The sequence below is a fragment of the Arvicanthis niloticus genome, chromosome 14 (assembly GCF_011762505.2).
Source record: "Arvicanthis niloticus isolate mArvNil1 chromosome 14, mArvNil1.pat.X, whole genome shotgun sequence".
NCBI classification, from domain to species: domain Eukaryota; kingdom Metazoa; phylum Chordata; class Mammalia; order Rodentia; family Muridae; genus Arvicanthis; species Arvicanthis niloticus.
In genome coordinates, this window is record NC_047671.1 from 51,978,569 (window position 1) to 51,995,333 (window position 16,765).

At 42.6% G+C, this 16,765-nt stretch overlaps 1 protein-coding gene across 1 annotated transcript in view; it reads left to right on the forward strand.

Moving 5' to 3' along the window:
* The first annotated feature begins 2,205 nt into the window (after window positions 1-2,205).
* Window positions 2,206-16,765, forward strand: part of Sil1 (SIL1 nucleotide exchange factor) — a 232,047-nt gene continuing 217,487 nt past the window's right edge. The window contains exon 1 of the mRNA XM_034518623.2: window positions 2,206-2,363. The gene's annotated coding sequence lies outside the window, so the exon portion shown is untranslated. The remainder of the gene's footprint in view (window positions 2,364-16,765) is intronic.

Sequence of the window (16,765 nt, forward strand, 5' to 3'; positions counted from 1 at the left end):
CCCCAGCCCCAGCATCAGGAACAGTAGCCATGATAGGCCCTCTTCAATCTCTTGTATTTATATCCTCTCAAGAGTCCACAGAATTCCAAATGAATACTATCAGCAGCTGGCAAAAATTACAGCAGCTATGGACAATCTGAAGCAGCCCCACACCCCACACCTGGGATTAAAAGGAAAAACATATTTCCTTAACATAACTGGGTTTTTTTTTTAAAAAAAAAAAAAAAAACCAAAATTCTCACTGCACAAATGTATTCCCTTGTATCATTATTTTTCTTCATTGCTGAGACAAGTATCTGATGAAACCAGCTTAAAGACATATTCTGGTGCGTGTGGTTTGTAGTTTGTTCTCCTTTATGGTGGCAAGGCAATAAGAGTATGGCACAGGAGAGTAAGCTGTTCTCTGTTCTTTCCTATCTAGGACCCAAAGAAATGTTGTTTTTTTTTTTTTTTTTAAGATTTATTTATTTATTGTATGTATATGAGTACACTGTAGCTGTCTTCAGACACACCACAAGAGGTTGTCAGATCACATTGCAGATGGTTGTGAGCCACCATGTGGTTGCTGGGAATTGAACTCGGGACCTTTGGAAGAGCAGTCAGTGCTCTTAACTACTGAGCCATCTCTCCAGCCTGAAATGTTTTATCATTTGTCACTAACTGGTTCTACTCATCCTGCCCCTGCCAGTAGCACATGCTCCCTCCCTAGCTACTGACTGAGGCTTTGCCCAGTGATTACGAAGTCAATTTCCCACCTGCTTGAAATAAAAATAATTAAGAGGGTAAATTGAAAGCTGGAAGATAACCTAATATACAAAGAATGCAAATGAATTCCAGAAATAAATAGATTGTTTTATTTTGGAGAATATTTGTTGTTTGAGGACACTGCTGGGTTGGACTATCCTTTTCTCCCCTCACAAATGGCCTAGAACCACTGGCAACTATTTTTTAGTCAGGTTGAATAAGTCTGTGTATATATGATATAGTAGCAAGAAACTGTGACTTTATGGGGCTGGAGGGATGGCTCAGTAGTTAAGAGCACTGGCTGCTCTTCCAGAGGACCTGGGTTCAATTCCCAGCACCCACATGGTAGCTCACACCTTTCTGTAACTCCAGTTCTAGGGGATCTGACACCCTCACACAGGCATACAAGCAAATAAAACATCAATTAACATGAAATAAAAATAAATCATCAAAAAGGAAAACATGACTTTGGAAGTATCCCATCCATCTGATACCATTTTCATTCTGTGACCTTGTGTAGATTCTTTATCCTGTCATAGCTTCAGTTAAAGTTATAAACATGACCCAGGAAGAGCCTCAGTAGAGAAACTGCCTTCAGCAGATTGGCCGTTGGGACTGGAGGGGAAGCATTTTTGAGATTGGTAATTGAAGAAGGTCCCAGACCACAGTGGGCGGTACCATCCCTAGGATGGGTGGGCCTGAGTTGTATAAGAAAGGTAGCCAAGCAAGCCACAGTAAGGACAGTAAGTGGTATTTCTCAGTGGTCTTTGCTTCTGTTCCTACCTCAGGTTCCTGACCTGACTTTGTTGGATGACAGACTGTATGTAACCTGTGAGTCAAACCCCTTTCTCCTCTAATTGTTTTTGGTCAGGATTTTCTCATTGCAATACGAAGCAAACTAGAACATCCTTTGTGAGCTTTGTTCTATTTGTTAAGAGGACAGCAACTCTAATCTTGTGAAATTATTGTGTATGTCCATCACCTGGCAAATACAGTCTGGCAGGATTAGAAATGCATGTGCCCTATTTATCGTTAAAGTGATTTATCATTTTAAAAACATACTTAAAACACAGTTATATAAAGCTAGTGACTTACAGGTGCTTTATTTTACATTCATTTTTCAAAGGACTATTTATTGCTTGCGATTCAATGTGTGTCACAAACTGAGTCATAACATCGTGATTTATATTTACCTCCCACCCACTCAGGTTTCTTTCTGAAGATCCTTACACTAGAAAGAAATTACAATCTTGGGAAATTAAACAAGAAACTGAAGTTTTAGGTGGGAAACAAGAGCAGGCCCACGGGTAGCTCTTTTTAGATACAGCTCCCAGCGGAGGGACATGTACAAATTTCAGCGTCCCCCCCCCCCCCGACGCTAGGGGCGGGGCTTAGCAGTTGAGGAAGGCAGGGCTAACAATGCCGCGTAGGGTGAGAGATGCTGGAGGCTGCTCTGGCAGGTTACCATTGGGCAAGATTGAGAATGACGTAATAGCCACGCGCCTTCAGATTCAGGCAGCCGCTGGCTCGGCGTTTGCGCACGAGGAGCTGGTTGCTGCTGCAGCCGCCTGGAATTGTGGGGATTGTGTCTGCCCCTCGGCTGCGGTGGAAAGCCGAAGGTAGGGGAGGTGGGGGCCCCGGGCCCTGGAGCGGGACACAGGGTGGATGGCGCCGGCCCGGCCTCCTGCCGTTAGCGGCCTCCTCCCTCCCGCGCTCTCCGCACCTTCCCTCAGCGTTCCGGGTCCCACCACAAACACCGCAGTGCCTCGCGGGCCAGACGCCCAACAGCACCCTAGGCTGGCAGCCCAAAAGCTTGTGCTCTGTCATGTCATTTTCCTCTTAGCGACGCAGTGACCCCCTCCAACGCCAGAAGAGGGGGCAGTGGCTTTGGCCTGCACATCTGTTTTGAGTTTCCTTCTTTATTCTCCACCATCGGCCTCAGTTTTCCCACATCAGTCCAAAGAAGGGATGAATTAGATGTTGCTCTCTGAGACACTTCCATGGTTGACGTTTTGGTAATTGGTCGGTACCTCCCGAGTCTCTTGACATATGGTATTGCGCCCTATCCTTTGGTACTCTACCTCCCCTTTTGTGTGTTTTCCTTTGCTCTGGTAGATGTAAAACTTGCCTTTGACGCACGGGTTCTAAGGTTTATTGTGATTTTGAATTTGTGCTTAATCTCTAGGCCTCCCCCAGGAACTTGGTTGCTGCTCACATAGCAGGTGTTCCCATTCAGATGGCCCCTGAATCCTTTTGATGGGAAAGAACTGGATTCCAGAAATCTCCAACAGCTGAGAAAATAGTAGCAACTTCTTTTTGCACTGTTAGGCACCTTTAAATATATATTGATGAGGGCTGGAGACGTAGCTCAATGATGAAGCTCTGGATTCAATCCCTAGAATCACATATACAGGTGTATGCTCTATAGTGTATACCTGTAATCCCAGTGCTAAGGAGTAAGGCAGGAGCTTCAGAGATTTCAGTGTCATCCTTAGCTACACGGAGTTCCAATTCAGCCTAGAAGACTTGAGACTTCTGTTTATCTAATCTCTATGACCCATATGTTGGATCAGTTTTTAAAATGTATTTATAATGCCTGGTTTCTGTTTAAATCCAGCTGGCTCTCCCACTCAAACAAAACAAAACTGCAAACTGCTTTGAGGGAGTGATTAGATTAACCCACACTAGGTAGGCAGGAAGAAAATGAGTCCTCCCTGTTTGGTAAGAGAAGAAACTGATGTGTTTACAAATCCCAGCAGTATTTGTTTTGAGAGTGTGAAAGGTTGTGTATATATATGTTCTGTGTGTGTGTGTGTGTATGGCCTTTTTAGCTTTACACGCAAATGTTTTTCATTCTGATAAAAAAATATAGACATTTAGGGATTAGATAAAAATTTAAGCCATAATGTAATATTGGGATGGCTGTTTGTGTGACATGGGTCAGTGTTTTCCACTGGGACTTGGCTCTTGAATGCTTAAGATGAGGTGCCACATCAGATTTATCATAACCTTTCTTTCAGGTCGGAAATTCAATCTGCATGTTAATACTTGTGCTGTTTTAGGGAAACTGGCAATAGAAAACACCACATTTAACTGATAATAGGCAAAGGGCGTGTGTTAGTAGGCACGTGACAGCTCGGAAATAAAAATTGCATGGCATTTAATGTTGTTTGCTTCCTCTTTCCTGTTGTTTTTTGAAGGCTGTTTCATCTCTACTGAGGCCAACTTTGAGTCCTGGTATGTCTCACAACAGGGAAAAGGGCCAATTAAGTGAAACTGAAAAATAACAAAATGGATTTCAAAATAGCTAACACACTAGAAGCTGTAATCCATGTCTCTCAGTAGTGTGTGTAGGTGTGGCTTTGGGGGCTGGGGCTGGGCAGCATCTGAGTGATATGGCTACCTTCCAAAGCAGTTTTGAAAATCCACACCTAGAAATTCTTTTCAGAGACCAGTCACGTTAGCACCTCCCACTTTTTTCTAAAAACTAAGTGGCACATGGCTATTAAACCTTGACACTGATATGTCTTCAGATGAATTAAATCTTCTTCTTTTTTTTTTCAAACTCAGTCTCACTATGTAACTGTGTCTGTCCTCAATTAGGAGCCCTCTGCCTGCCTCTGCCTCCTGAGCATGGGGTTAAAGGTGTTCACCACCACGCCTTGCCTACTGTCTATTCTCACTCTGTCTTAAATGAAACTCTTATGGAGGCAATCCTCCAGTCCCTTGGGAAAGCCTCTTTTCAGAAAGCCAATCTGAATTTTTTTTTTTTTTTTGCGGGGTGGGGAGGTGTTTGAGACAAGGTTTCTCAGTAGCCCTAGCTGTCCTGGAACTCTATAGACTAGGCTGGCTTTGAACAAAGATATCTGCTTGCCTCTGCCTCCTGAGTGCTGGGATCAGAGGTGTGCACTGCCACCTCCTGGCACTGCTGCCTCGCCTGAATGGTTTTTGTTTGTTTGTTTGTTTGTTGCTTTTTTTTTTTTTTTAAGAGACATGGTCTCTCCTTTGTAGCTGAGTTTGCTATGTAGCCAAGGTTGATCTCAAACTTGTGACCTTTCAGCTTTATCCTCTCTAGTGGGTAAATGAACAGTTCTTTGGAGGAGGACATAATGGTTTTTGGAGTGTGGTAAACAGGAATTTTAATTTTACCACTTATTGGCCGTATGACCTTGGGCAAGTTCTTTACCTCTTAAGCTCAGTTTTCCACTGTTTAAAATGGGAAGACCACTTAAAAGGATGGGTGAGTGAAATGAGGAGCATGAAAGCTCTTCAGACACAGGAGTGCAATAAAGATGTTCACTTTAGAAGTGGAGGAGTTTGGGGGCATGTCTTCTCAGTACTGGGGACCAAACCCTATGGCCTGCAGCACAGGCATCTCTAGTTTCTAGTTTAGGTGTCAATTTGGAGACCATCCTGTGGTGCTAATCTTTTCTCTTTCTGAGTGAGGATGTACTTAAGCTTCAAGATTTAGTCTGGTTGTTGGTGGAGAACTTCCTGTTTTAATTACATGTGGTCTGAAGAGGAAATATTCTGTCCTGTTTTTTTTTTTTTTTTCATTTTGTTTATGGATCTCACTATTGATAGTCTGTTGTTCAGATGATAGACTCTCCTAGTTTATATGATCAATAATGGTTTCTCTTTGCTCAAGTGCATGGAGAGCCTCATGGACTCTTCTTGACTTCTGAAGAGCCATTCTTGACACTCTTTTAACCTGGTGTTAGGAGAGATCAGTGGGGGAGCCTCCTTCAGGCTAGGCTTGTAGTTCCTTCTGGGTCCATCAGCAGTAGTTTAATTTCTGTCACTGTGATAAACTGCCCTGGGGAGAGCAACTTTAAGGAAGAGTTACAGCCCTTCATTTTGGGAAAGTCAAGACAAAATTTAAGTCGCTAGTCACATAATCACAGTCAAGAGCAGAGAGAACTGCAAGCTCACTCTTGACAGTTATACAGTTCATGGTCCAGATCATGAGAGGGTATTTTCTGTAGGAGGTGTGAAGGCCTCTGTGCTCTCAGAGAAGCACTAGAAGCTGGAATAAACACATAGGGTTGTTCCTTCAAGGGAGGGAATGCACAACCTGTTATGTGCTCAGAAGGTGGGGAGTAGACATGTTTAATTGCCTGCTGATTTTGCTTGAGTTTCCCAGCACCAGATCCTCCCAATTTTATTTAACTTACTTCGTTCCTCAGAGAGATTCATAAATACTTTGTTAATGCAAGATTAAGTTAATTATCTATAGAATAAGTTTTCACCAAATTGTGCTGTGCTTAAACATGCCTAAAATAAACTATTTGAGGTCAGACTCCAGAAGTTTGAACCCACACTGGTTACTGAGTTGTGTTGAACTGTCGCGCCCCGCTCGACCAGCAAGGAAGACGCGACAAACTGGATCCTTCTCAACAGCCTTTATTGTAGAAGCGCTCTTTTAGATTTCAGGGAGAGACCTTGAATGCCCAGAACGGGTTGCTTATATACCCTCAGCCCTGGGCGGGGGGTGGGGTGGGGGGGGAGCTCATGGAGGTGTACAATTGGTCAAATTGCAGTGTTTCATTAGCATACGACATTAGTATACCCCGCCCGGGAGGGGGTGATTGGTCAGAATGTGATACTTCATTAGCATACCCCATTTGGGAGGGGTTGGAGCCAAACTGAATTGCGCATGCGCAGTGCACTGGTAGTTACTACCAGAGGCCTAGGCAGGCGCCATCTTGGCCAGCCTCGTCAGATCGGCTGGCGTGTGCATGACACACACATGCATCTTGGCCTGCTGAGTTGGGTCGATGGCCTATATTGAACCAAACTGCCTTCTTGTCTCATCAAGGGGATCATCACTCTCCTGATTGTGGAGGTTGCAAGACCCCTGTAGTTGTCTATATTCAGAGTGGATCTTGCCACATCAGTTAACCCAAATAAGAAATTTTCTTTGATCAATCCAATATGGGAAATAACAGTCTACTTTTGGAAGACTGGATCTGGACTTGCCAGGAACATATTTGGAAGCTAGCTGTAGCTTGCTATGATGTTAGGACAGCAATAGATAATGTTGAGACAGAATCTGGATTTCAAACAAGGGTTAGTGCATGTTTTAAGGCTCTTTTAATTGTCAAGCTAAAATTGGTTTTGTCTCTTCTATAGCATTTATTGTAAGTTGCATTCACTGTATAATTTCCAATTACATTAGTGTATTGAAACCTGGCATGTCTGTTACGGTGGTCTATCAACCAGTTTTTGTCTCACTGCCCTGAGTATTAGAAAACCTTGATTCTCTGAAAAAAGCTTGAAAGTGCTGGAAGAAGTGAGTTAGGCTTTAAGCAGAAGCAAGACGGTAGCAGGCTTGATTATTGCTGGTATAACAGCTTTAATTCCATTAATTGCTAGCACCACTGCTTCTGCAATAGCATTGACACAAGGAGTTAAGACAACTATTTTTGTTAACCATCTAGCAAAAATGTTACTAATGTATTGAGTATACAAAAGGATTTATATAGGTATCTGGAACAACGAATGATGGTCTATAACCCATTCAAATTATCTGAAGGAGGTTCAGGGTTCAAGAGTTAGGAGCCATCCAAGTGTCATGACAAATATTATTGGAGTAGTGTTACTTTTGAAATTCACAATGGTTGTCATTATAATTAGAAAACAGTTTAAAGACACCTGTAGGATATTTCGCATAATCCTAACACCTCTCTGGGTGTGTTAACTTTGCATAATGAGATTATGAATTTAAAGAATGCTGCTCTGTTAACTTTTGATGCTGCAGATAATCCTGATAAAATTATCCATGACCAGAGCTCAGCATTTCCATTTTGGACAAACCTCAGGAATGGCATATATAGCTTTATCAGGCTATCCCTTCTTGTCCTGGGAATACTTTTATTCCTGCCCATCATGTTAAAGCTTATCTTTAACAACATCAACATGTTGGCAGCCAAAGTACATGGCTTAAACCTGAAAATGGACCCCAGACAAAGTTATTAAATTAACAGGCTGGCAAGCCAAGGACGGATAAGATCTGCACAGAACCTTACCGACCTAAGACAGAGGTGCATTGCCTTTGATAATGCATATTTCATGACAGGTAAGGAAGGCATTCTTGTCAGAAAGACCTAAGACAGGCTCAGTCTTGTTAAGGAAATAAAAAAGGGGGAGAGGTGGAGAGCCTTTGGGGCTGCTTGGCAAGAAACTGACATGGGCCAAGGACAAAGAAAGGGGCTGCTTGACAGGAATATGACATTGGCCAAGGACAAGGAAGTAGGCTTCAAGCAGGAATCTGACATTAGACTAGAACAAAGAAGTAATTTTAGGTAGGAGTCTAAATTGTAGGCGACAACAAAGAAGTAATCTCAGGCTGGAATCTAAATATTAGGCCAGAACAAAGAAGTAATTTCAGACAAGATTCCAAATTTTAGACTAGAACAAGGAAGTAGGCTTCAGACATGAAAATGACCTTGGGCTAGGATAGGGAAGTAGGCTCAGATACTTTGGTCGTCCTGTTAAGCCTTTTTAGAAACAGTGATCACAGGAGTGTTCATGTAACTGAGTTTAATGCCTTGCTTTTTCTTTTGACTATTTGTGTTTATTGTATTGCTTGTTCCTTGACTATTTGTATCTGTTGTATTGATAGACCCTCAACCTAGAACTGACCTTATTATATGAATGTAATCAAAATGGTATAAAAGCATAAAGGAAGAGGGGGTATAGTATAGGGGGTTCTAGGGAGGGGAAATGGGGAAAGGGGATGTCATCTGTACTGTAAATAAATAAAATATTCAATTAAAAAAAAGAAATTTTCTTTGAACTCCAGAGATCTTCCTGCTGCTGCCTCCGGAATGCTAGAATTATGCTGGCATTAAAGGCATGCACCACCACTGCCTGGCAGCTTTTTAATTTTTTAAAAAATTATATGCATGAATGTTTTATTTGCATGTGTGTTCTTGCACCATGTGTATGTTTGGTGCCTGAGGCTAGAAGAGGTTGTTGGAGTCCCTGGGACTGGAGTTATAGATGGTTGTGAGCTGCCATGTGGGTGCTAGGAATTGAACCTGGGTTTTCTGGAAGAGCAGCAAGTGCTCCTAACTGCTATGCCATTTCCCCCACCCCTTTAATTTTGAGATGTTTATAAGATAGAAATTTGTTTTACTTATGAATATTGCTAGTATTTCAAAACAGAAATTCTTTTTGAAGCTGTTGGGATCGACGCCTTTAAGTTAGTCCTAATGACATAGCCTTATATATCCAGCACTTGGAAGTATGAGGCAGGGGGATCATGAACTACAGGCCAGCCTGGGCTCCATAAGAAGTTCCAGGCAAGTCTGGACTAAAAGGTGGGACTTTGTTTCCAAACTTCAGAACAACAAAAGCAGATTGATTTTTCAAGTCCTTATGGCAGTAAGAGAGTTGGAAAAGAAGTGCAATGGCAGCGGAGGAGGAGGAGGTGGGAGACAGTGTCTACCTGGGCTCCTCCAAAGAGGCTTGAATTGGCTTTGTTCTTCACTGTCTCTGTTCCAGACCTTGGACTCTGGGGTGTTTTGATTTGCCATCTGCTCCTCTGGTGCCTTGTGTGCTGTCTTTTAACAGTAGGGCCTGTGTCCCCAGACTGAACATTGGAATCTCTGGGTAGGTAGTATCTGGGATTTACATTACTTTTCATGTCCACAGGGAAACGGGAGGGGCATGCCTCTGGGGTCTGCTCCCTGACCATGAAGCTCACCAAGGAGCTTTGTTATGTCTGTTGATCATCAGTTCTCATCACTGCTGACAAGTAGCACAGTTGGTGAACAGACCAAATGTATGTAGCCACTTCTCTCTTGGCAAGTCCCCTTCTGCTTTTTATGTTAAAGAGTTCTAGAAACAGAAAGAACAACCTAAGATACACCCAAAAGGGATTGATTTTAATTTAATAAGTATGTATGTATGTATGTCTCTTATAGTCCATATTAACCTTGAACTTAGTATGTAGTGAGATTGGACTTGAACTTCTGATCCTTCTGCTTCTAACTCTGATGAGGTGAGAAGTATGTGTCACTGTGCCTGCCTTAATTTTAATTTTATATTTTGTTGTCAGGATCTTGCTATTAAGCTTAAGCTAGCCTGTAGTTCAAGCTGACCTCAAACTTCTGATTCTATTGTCTCAACCTTCTGTGTGCTGGAATTATAGGCATGTGCCTCAATTAAGTGGACATTTCTTTACCTCTAGGTGCTGTCTCAGGCTTAAATTTTTACAGCTAGTTAAACTGGAGGTGTGACTGATCAATGCTGGTCCAGTAGACTGAAGCTTGTTAGTTTTCTAGAGTTTGGTCAGATAGCTGCTTCCGTTGTGAAAATCTCACAGAAATGAAAGACATTTAAGGTTGAGACAGTACCCAGAGGTTAAGAATTTGCCGGGCGGTGGTGGCGCACGCCTTTAATCCCAGCACTTGGGAGGCAGAGGCAGGTGGATTTCTGAGTTTGAGGCCAAGCCTGGTCTACAGAGTGAGAGTGAGTTCCAGGACGGCCAGGGCTACACAGAGAAACCCTGTCTCGAAAAAACCAAAAACCAAAAACCCAAAAAAAGAATTCCTGCTGCATCAGGGACCAGTTCCTAAGCAAGGTATTTAAAGGTAACCTCTGTCTTAATAGTTAGTAGGAAGCTGGATTTGCTTGTGTTTGTGATGTAAAGTCTCCATCCTTAGACCCGTTTGCTCACGGTGCTTTGTGCTGGAAGAAATCACTGTAGATGTTTCTCAGTTCTCCCTGCCCTTTTAAGCATGGTTCCTATTCAGTGTGTGGCTATTGATAATTGTTGTTTTATTTAAATGAGTCTCATGTAGCCCAGGCTGACCTCTAACTCATTTAATAGTTGAAGATGACCTTGGGCTTTTTGAAACTGTTACTTTGATTTTCTTGTCTCTACCTCTAAAGTGTGTCACAGGGGTTGATGTGGTGCTGGGATCAAACCCAGGACTTTTGAGTATCTAGGCAAATGCTCTACCGGCTGAGTTACATTTGTAGCCCTTGTTTGTTTTTGTCTGTTTGTTTTTGGGGGACTACAGCCAGGAAATACCTCTCTAGTTTTTTAATGCATCAGTTTTGCAATTGATGAGTTCTTTTATTGATGACAAAAGTGAGCCCCTGGGAAATTAAGTAGGCCACATGCCTCTTTAAAACTACTTTCATTATTGGGATTCTGGTGATAGTGAGAGGCAGGATACAAGCAGGTGCTTAGGCAGGTGACCTAAGCAACCTGTGAATATGTCTCTAAAAGAGAAAGAAAGGGGAAGAGAAAGAGTACATGTCAGAACAGTTTGAAACAGACTTATTTGGATGTGAGGTGTTATACTGTCTATTTGCTCACTACCAGATTTAAGTTATTTTCTGTAAGCCTTAGTGTTGGGTCTGTAGGAAGGGAATAACAACACCCCCTTTTGTAGCTGTGCTGAGAGAATAGACATGGAAAGTGATTCCTCTGGTAGTGAGACTACTCTGCTGTCAGTCATCTATAGGATGGAGATTTTCTGGGCTAGGGCTGGCTGGGTCAGAGCCTTTGTGGAGGAGATCTCTTGCTTTCTGATCTTCAGCTGGATGTGAAGCAGTGATTGTATTAAGGGATCCTGGACCTCAGTCCAAGCTTTTCTCTGATTTCTCTGCTCATTTCTAGCCTTTGGTACAGGGCTAGGAAGGCACAGCTTTGTGCTGAAGTTGACTGTCTTTCTATTTAAAATATATAACTGATGAGCTAGGTCTGGTGGCACACACCTTTAATCCCAGCACTTGGGGCAGAGGCATTCGGAACTCTTGAGTTTGAGGCCAGCCTAGTCTACACAAACTAGTTCCCTGACAGCCAGGGATGCACAGAGAGACCTTACCTCAATCTTCTCTCTCCACAAAGAAATTTTTATAGCTGAATTGGGTGTGATGGCATATGCTCATAACCCCAGCACTTGGGAGGTGCAACAGGAGAATCAGGAGTTTAAGGATAGCTTTATATAATGAATTTGAAGCTAGCTTGGGCTATATGAGACATTGTTTTATCAAACCAAAGCAAGTCTGATTAGTTAGCTGAGTTGTTTAGAGTATGATTCTATTGAAAGCAAAACAAACAGTTTAAAGTCTTTATAACTGGTAGAATGGGAGTAGATAAAATGCCCTGAAGCTATTTTCACCACACTAATCTCAAACCAGTTTTACTTTTTTAAATTGAGCACTGTAACTATAGCGCCTATGCCTTGTTCTTTGGAATGAAGCTGGATGAAACCTCATTATTCTGTGGGAAGCCAGTTTGACTTGGTTAAAAAAAAAAAAAGGAATTAGAGAATTTTCAAGAAAATGCCTTTGTTTTAAACTTCTTGGCAAGCCTCTGCAGTTTCTTTCTTACCTTATTGCTCTGTTTCCTATTACTGTGCTATTCAGTCATTACAGAAACCACCTCCTATTTCTTGCTTCTGGCTTGCTGCTTACAGACTTTCTATTTACAGTGTTGCACAGTGAACACAGACCTGGATGCCTTCCATGGCACTCACTGCAGTAAGTTGTCCTGGTGATCTAAGCCTATGGTTGTGCATCCCTGTCTAACAACTTGAATTACATTCTAAATTGTTACTCACCTGTCCCTTCTGCTCCTGATAAACCAGTCATGTGCTGCATTAAGCATGCCATATACTTGTGTTCCTGCCTGCTCTTTTGCCAGAGCATTCTGGGTGCCCTGCTTTATGCTGCAGAGCTGTCTTCTTTGGTGAGCCCCATTAACTCCTTATCTGTATCCCATAGCAACACCTTGGTAATAGAATCCAGCACTTCTTATTCTGTTTAGTTATTTGTCTCTTATTGTGTGAGCTGCTCAAGGACATGGGGTATACTTTTACTTTGTGTCTCCTAGCATAATGCTGAGTATATCATAGACACCACGAATATTGTTGAATTAATACTTGGAAATCTGAGAAATGAGCACTGTTAAAATCCTCCTTCCTTGATGCCAGTGGTAGTGAGTTCACCATGCTCTAATCTTAAGTCTGCCATATCCAAAGCTGCCTGATTTCTTAGACTATGTCTTATTCTTTAAACTGGATTAGAAATTCCTTTAGAGAGTGCCTTCCTTATTCTTCATTGGTACCCATTCTGGCACAGAGATGCTGTTTGCTAAAAGCTTGTTAATACAGAATTCTGCTGTTTGGTCAGTTTAAGTATCTGCTCAGTTGAGCAGTTTCTTCTGTTGCTCACTGAATGGGAGTCATCAACTTAAATATTTTCAGGGCCAAGTCAGTATGGAGCAACAAAGAAGGGTGGGCTTATGTCAGATTGGAGTGTTTCAGTAGTCCACGAGGGGAAGCTGCTTGTTATCTTGTCATTGTCTTGGGCAAGCATGGCTCTTGACCTCATTGTCTCTTATGGCAAAAGAAGCTAGAAACAGTTTGTTTTTGGTTTTGTTTTTTTGTACAGTCTCTGGGGATTACCAAAACCCATCTGTGGTCTGTTTTTCACCTGTAGGCTACCTGTTCATGACCTTTGGGTAGAGACCAGAATTTACGTATTTAGATCATTCGTAGACGAATAATAGAGGTCACACCTGGATGCTTTTGGGGGAGCTTTGGTGAAAGCCTGGCTCTGGCTTAGAGTGCCTACTTTTTTATAGATAGTAACTCAGGCTCTTGGGCTGCTGGTCTTATAGAACATCACTTGAGTTCTCTGCCTCAGTCACCTGTGTATTCTAACTTTGCTGGGTTATGAAAAGCAACTTATAATATTAAACTATGTATGTGTGTGTGTATGTGTCCGTGTATGGTGTGAGCACATGATGGCAGGTGCCCTTGGAGGCTAGAGGCATCTGCTCTGTTAGAACTTCAGTTACAAGGCACTTGTAAGTTGTCTGACATGGGTGCTAGGAACCTATTGCAAAAGCAGTATGCTCTCTTTTAAAAAAAGATTTGTTTTTATTTATGTGCATAGGTGTTTTGCCTGCACGTATGTCTGTGTGAGGGTGCCAGATCCCCTGGAACTGGAGTCGCAGATAGTTGTGAGCTGCCATGTGGGTGCTAGGAGCTGAACCTGGGTCCTCTGGAAGAGCAGCCAGTGCTCTTAAAGGCTGGGCCATCTCTCCAGCCCATTAAAATTTCCCCTCCCCTCCCCTCTTTTCTTTTCTTTTTTTTTTTTTTTTTTTTTTTGAGACAGGGTTTCTCTGTGTAGTCCTGGCTGTCCTGGAACTCACTCTGTAGACCAGGCTGGCCTTGAACTCAGAAATCTGCCTGCCTCTGCCTCTCAAGTGCTGGGATTAAAGGCGTGCGCCACCACCACCACCCAGCTTCTCCTTACCTCTTCTGAGACAGGATTTCTCTGTGTAATAATAGCCTTAGCTGACCTGGAACTCACTTTGTAGACCAGGTTGGCCTTAAAATCGCAGAGATCCTCCTGTCTCTGCCTCCTAAGTCCTGGGATTAAAGGCACAGGCCACCATGCACATTCCATATGTGCTTTTAACCACCAAGCAACCTCTCTAGCCCCAAAGCAGGTTTTGAAAGATGGCATCTCTGAGATGTCTGTAAATTTTGTCTTTTTGCCCTGTCTCTGCTGAGGCACATTTGACAGTTCTTGGACTGTGGTGTCCAGGCTAATATAGCACAAGGTCCCGGGAACAGTCTATGAAGGGCCCGGAATGGGCAAACACACGAGGGAAGTGTATGAAATGATGGCCTAAGTGTGGCCATCCAAAGGGCAAAGCGGTGTAGTGCCAGGGGAGTTGGGACTGCCATGGAAGGTCTTGCAGGGCAAATCCTCCCTACTGGTTCTCACACTTTTCTGGCAGTCCCCGGAAGTGCTTACTTGTTTGGCTTTACCTTCTGGGAAGGCGAGTGTTGCTGCTGATGCAATTCCCAACCAAGGCAGAAACTAGCCAATTGGGACATCTCTGGAAGAACATACGAGAACCAGATGATGTCTCTGGTGAGGAGGGATCTGGATGACTGAGAATGGGAAGGAGGGCAGACTTGGCTTTTCCTCATACATCTTTGTGTGTATTTTCAAAGTTGTAATTTTTAAAATTTTTTTTAATTTAGGGAGATGCTTTTAAAGATTTATTTATTTTATGTATGAGGTCTATCTGTGTGTACATCTGCATAGGATCACATTATAGATGGTTGTGAGCCACCATGTAAGTACTGGGGATTGAACTCAGGACCTCTGGAAGAGCAACTAGTATTCTTGACCACTGAGCCATCTTTCCAGCCCTCAAGTTTGTTGTTACTGATACTAGGAATTAGGCCCAAGACATGCAGTCTCCCTTGAGCTATATTCTTCTCCTGTTGTTAATAATTTATATTCATTAATTTTATTTTGTATGTGTATGAGAGTACTATTGCATGAATGCTATTTTGGCTGGAGGGTAACTCTCTAGAGTCGATTGCCATTTGTAGGCCCTGGGGATTGAACATAGGATAGCAGGTCTGTGAGTGAGGGCCTCTACCTGCTGAGCCATCTCCCTGTATGCTATTGTTGTTGTTAATTATTAGACACTGTTTCCTTCTGTAGCCCTGACTAGCCTGGAGAGCAGGCTGGCCTTGAATTCTTGGCTAGTTCTGCCTCTACCTTTAAAGTACTGAACCAACAAGCATATACCACCATGTCTGGCTTTTTTTTCCCCCAAAAAAGATTAGAGTCATATAGGCAGACCTGGCCTCCACGTTGTTCTGTAGTTGAGGATGACTTTCAACTATTTCTGATCTTTCTACCTCTACTTTGCAAGTGTTGGGATCACAGGTATGCAATGTCACATAGGATTTATGAGGTTTGGGGGATTGAACCCAGGGCTTTGTGCATGCTGAGCAAACACTCTACCAACTGAACTACATCTCCAGCCCTCATCATTAATTTTCAGAGCATTCCTGCATAGACCTGTATGTGAGTTTCCTTATTAGAATTCACTCAGCTTTGTTCCTGAGATCTAAATTCCTCTGTAAATACTTAGACCCAGTCACTATAGACTGTAGTTCAGAGGTGACAGATTGACTTGGAGTTTGTTATTCAGGGGTCTTTGGGATGACAATCAGGCCTAAAATATGTTCAGTATTTTCAAATTATTTTGAAGGCCTTTCAAACACATTATTTTAAAAAAGACTTACAAATATGCTATTTTATGTGTTACTTAGAGCATCTTTATTTTATTATAGTAAAAATCTGAGGCTTATAGAGTCTGTCAGGACCACACAGCTCCAAGGACAGTGCTGTGACTGATCAGTGGCTTTACCTCATGTCCACATGCTTTGTTTTTTGTTCTTGTGCTCTGGTTGTCATCTTTCTCTGGGTTTCCAGAGCTGTTTCAGCTGGGGAAGGAGTAAGATCCTCATGTTATGTTTCTGCTCTTGTTTTAAACCTTCCTCACTCAGGACTCTAAATTACATTGGTATTGATAGGGGTCAGTAATATCTTCTTTATTTTCAGGGTGAGGTGAGACTAAGGCTCTGTTGGGAGAGAATCTTTCAAGGGAGTTAATTCACAGCCTGGTTACCTGTTCTTTGTTGAGACTTATTGCTGCTATTAGGGAGAGGGCTTTGTTTACAGGTTACAGATCTTTTTAAGCAAAGAAGTAAGTATGGAATAGAATTAGGACTCATGTAGTCCTTGGGTATGCTGATTTAATGCTTCACAATCCAGAGAGATTGAACATTGTAAAGTGTGCAGGATGGGTTTGGGTTAATATCCTGACCACATACGGCTTGGCATGTAGGACATTCCTTGGAGGCCCTCCTCACTATACAAAGCTTTCCTTTGCTGGTGGCCTCTTCCTGTAGGTCTTTTTAGCAGCTGTTGTACACCTGGGTGAATCATCAGCTTTCCTGTGCTTCAAAAACCCACATTTAACTGACGGAAGTCTTTCTACAGAAGGAAAAATGAATAGCCCCCTCAGACAGTTTTAATCGTCCTTTGCTGCCCCTGCATTTGTGCAGGCTATTCACCTCCATTAGAAACACCAGTTTATCCGTATTGCTGGTCTCTCGAGACATAAGCATTATAAATCACCCCCCCTCCATGACTCTGCCACTCCTGAGGTCAAGGG